Consider the following 4477-nt stretch of genomic DNA (forward strand, 5'->3'; position numbering starts at 1 on the left):
GCTGGACTATGTGCTCAAAAGTATAGCCAAATATCTATCCCTGGTAAAAGTATCTGTAAAATGGACTCTGAGTGAAGTTTTTACTCAAAATGCTTGAATTTCTGATATTCCTATTATATTACAAAACTTAAATTTTTGTGTGTTTGTTTGTTTGTTTTGGCTTGGTTTGGTTTGGTGAGACAGGCTTTCTCTGTGTGACAGAGCCTTGGGTGTCCTGGAATTCACTCTGCAGACCAGTCTGGCTTTGAACTCACAGATCTACCTGCCCCAGCTTCCCTAGTGCTGGGATTGAAGGCATGTGTTACCACCACTACCGCCACCCCCTCCCGAATTAAAAATTTAATTATATTGTTTCCCCTGAGCTTCCAGGTGTATTTTCCAAAGTCTGTAAGATAAGAATTCCAGCCAAGACTGGATTCTCGTGGAGTCAGGAAAGAATTAGAAGTGATACAAGGGCTCAATGACTTGTTTATCATGCGCTGCTTTGTGATCCAGTCGCCATAGTGTTTAGACTGTGTCTCATTCCTACCCCCATTGAGTTGTGTTAACGCCTTCTCAGGCTACGTGCCATAGCTACTGAAGAGGATTGTTTTCGAAGCACAATTTCTATCTTACCTTTTCCAGGATGATGGTTTTTCCCTGGTCCTTGAGGGCCCAGCATCTGTGAGGCTGACACCAGTGGCTCTTAAACCAGGTGTGATAGTCTCTCCTTTCAGGGACTGACCTCTGTGCGCCTTCCTGTGAATGGCATGAGTTTTTGGAACGTTGTAGCTTCGCCGGGTTTGGGAATAGCATGGGTGTTGAAGGCACATTCCTCCAAAATGTCCCTGAAGCCGAGAGAGAGAGAGAGGGAGAGAGAGAGAGAGAGAGAGAGAGAGAGAGGTGTTGATGCCAGAAAACTAAAAAGGGACTGTGAAAGGGGGAAGAAGCTTTCAAGGAAAGGGTTGGGACAGAAACAGAGATAGGTCACATGTGACATCAAAGTGAAAGGAGGGACAGTGGGAGCAGGGGTGTTTAAATGGAGGTGGGAGTCGGGGAGATGGAGGGGACGAGAGGGGTGGGTAGCTCCAAATCCAGTGCATATGAAAATGTTGGAAGGAAATCTGTTATTTTGAATGTTAAAAAAAAATGAAAGAAAGAAAAAAGAAGAGGAAGAGGGGAGGAAGGAAAGGAGGAAGAGAGGAAGGTAGGACGGAAGGAAGGAAGGAAGGAAGGAAGGAAGGAAGGAAGGAAGGAAGGAAGGAAGGAAGGAAGAAGGTAGGTTTCTGATATGACTGAGGTGTGGATCAATGGTGGCGTGTTTGCCTAGCATATGCAAGGCTCTAGATTCTATCCCTAGCATTGAATGATAAGATAAGAATGTTGCCAAAGGCTGCGTGTTCTGCTGTGTCCAGTGTAACTTCTCAATAGCACTTAGGCTGAGTCACATTGGTCACAGTCCCCACAGTGACTAGGGCTCCGTAGGCTGCGGCACTCTAAGCACAACCACTTCTCCTCTTTGTCTTCAAAGTAAAGACCTGTCAGACAAAAGCATCTTCAATTACTTATCTCCTTTCCTATGGAGTTATTTTAACAGTTTAATTATTTGATAATTTGATAATTAAAGCTTGCTTAAAAACTCAAAAGTGTCCATCATCTGTAGCGTAAACTAGAGAACATTAAAATACCATTCTAGTGCATTTTCCTGCTTTCTGGCTTCCTCGTTCACGCATGTGAAAGCTCTCATTTTGCATTAAGTTGTCCAGTAACGAATCCCTGTGGACCCCGCCTCTGTTTAAAGTGGCCTGCTCTCCTCAATTGTGCACTGGCCAAGTCCCCTTCTTTCTGAAACCTATTTTGGACTTTCTTAGCCCACACTAAACTCTACCTTCTCTAATTACCCATGACACCCGTATCATTTCCTTTGAATGTGCATACTATTTTGTGTCACACACTGTTTAGAACTGGGTAACTTGTCCATCTGCCGTACCTGGCATGGTGTTTATTCACAGTCTTCAATGCTCTCTTCGTGGGCCGTTGGCAAGGAAGTGGTAGATGAGTTGATTTCATTGAGAGTGCCTGCTTTTACTCTAACACAGTTCTTTCGCTGTGACAGTCAGTGTGGAGTTCCTTTTGGCAACCCTAGAGCCGGGCTTCTACGAGTACAGCATCTCTACTAGGAAAGCAAAGAGAGACTGGAAGCCAAAACTCAAGGAATTCTGGCCAAAGACATACAACAGCCAAATTCTCATAGAAGTGGATTCCTAGAAGCAATTTGCATTGACGGTGTTTTGGTCCAAGTAGACTTCGTTGAAAGTAACATGGCAGTGTGAGGTAAAACCGTCACTCTAGGCTGCCAGCGTAGCATAGAGGCAGCAAGTGCTGCTAAAAAATACCCAGACCATTGCTCCAGTCATTCCAGCCCTTTTTGGAAATCAGTAATTTATTTCTACAGAGATTTCATAGAATGCTCATATTGCTTTAGAATCAGAATATATTTTCAATTACGAAACATCTCTACTTCTTGTAGAGATTTTGGCTAAAACAATTGTGCTGAAGGGATTTCAAAAAATGTAAAAATTGTAATATAGTGATTAAAGCAAGAAGTCGATAAATAGCATTTTTCTTTAATGTGTGCTTTGGTCAGAAAGCCTTGTAAGCAGGGCTAAGGTTATTTGCACCTACAGTTGTCCATCAGTGTACCATCAAACCTTGTAGAGTTGTTCACTTCTTTGCAGCCCAAGCGGTCAGAAGATGAAAATAAATATGGCCAACAATACTGCCTATAAGATTATCTCAAACTGCACAAAAACCCAGCATGGAGGTGCTGGGTGAGCACAAAACTCTTCCCTGAGCTAAAGAGCTATTGGCATTTGATAGTTATAAGGACAGTCAGTTTTCTTTTGGGCGGGGGGGCGTTTTTCAAGGCAGGCTTTCCCTATGTAGCTTTGGAGCCTATCTTGGAACTCGCTCTGTAGACCATGCTGGCCTCGAACTCACAGAGATCCACCTGCCTCTGCCTCCTGAGTGCTGGGATTAAAGACGTGTGCCACCATTGCCTGGTGACAGTCAGTTTTTCTAATGGTGTAACCTCTGGTAGGTCAACGACATGCTAGGGCAGGCCCCACTCTCAAGAGCAGTTGGGCAACACAAACTGGAAACAAAACAAAACAGAAAACTCAAAGTTGGGTGTGGGGAGCTAAGGATGAGGAGGGAGGATTGGAGGGGTTGTGGAAAGGGATGAATATGACCAAAATGCATTGTGTGAAACTCCCAAGCTAAAAACATTTTTAAAAAGCATGTTTGAAATACGTAAGATATAAATTACTTATTGAAATTTATATTTTATTATTATTTTATGATAGAATAAGATAGTATGTCGTTATTTGCCAGTGTATGATATAAAAAAATATTGTCATCAGAATGGGAAGAAGTTCCTTTTGACTAGGATGATTGCCGGGGTTGCGTACAGGAGTAAGCCCAGTAACAGAAGAGTACGTGAGTTATAGGTAAGGAAAATGCAGCAAGATTTTCCTGCTGAAAAAAAAAAAGAATCTTAATTTGAATGTGGTTATGGAATCAAAGCCATCTTTGCAAAAGCAGTGACAAATTATTTTTTCGGAGAGATAAAAATGATAAATCAATTAGAACATGAATTTGGGTTCAATTTGTGTGAGAGTGTGAAATCCAGGGTTAGAGCTAAGGAATTACCTTGTGAGTGGTTGTGGCCCATCTATGAAGATTTGGGCATAAACAAAAGGCTTAGTTCAAGTTGGGTTTTGGAAAACTTAATTTGTCAGGTATGAACTACGTGGAAAAAAAGGCCAACAGACAAGGCAATTCAGATGCCTACAGGGCTATCATGGCTATCCATGAAGTGCTATACTGCAGTAGACTAAAGAACATAAGTGGTTTTTAAGTTTCTCCCTTTTTATGAGTTAGTGTCTCAGATGGTAAATGCTGCTTTCTTCATGAGAAGCCCCAGACAGAGCACACAGACCAAGCTTGTGCACCAGAGTCAGTTCCTGTGATGGTAATTTGGCTCATGGCATAGAAACTTTCTCCACTGAGCCAATCAGGATTACCTGTAGTGCATCTTCCATTTTTCCCATTGGGAAAACTTCCCTTTTTTTTTAGGGATGTTAACCTCATCAGCGATCATCTCTCCATTATTTGGTACCCAGCCTGGCACGTGGTCTTCCTATGTTCTCTTCTGGTAGTCATGCTGTTGAATACTCTGCTGCACTTTTGCATTGTGAGTCAGTGTGATGCATGAGCTGAGTGTCCAGCAGAAATGATGGTATGCTATAAAACTGGAAGGCGGGGAAAGATGCTGCGATTCCAAAATAGAATCAACAACCCTTGATCAGTGGTTAGTTTCAGGTGTAAGAGAACACAAAGATTTTGTGCTCGACGGAACAATTACTTCCGTAACAGATATAATCATGTCTGGGAGGAAGTTGTTCATGCTGTTGTTGTGAGAAATTCTTAGGAGAGA

Source organism: Chionomys nivalis, chromosome 26, assembly GCF_950005125.1.
Source record: "Chionomys nivalis chromosome 26, mChiNiv1.1, whole genome shotgun sequence".
NCBI lineage: Eukaryota > Metazoa > Chordata > Mammalia > Rodentia > Cricetidae > Chionomys > Chionomys nivalis.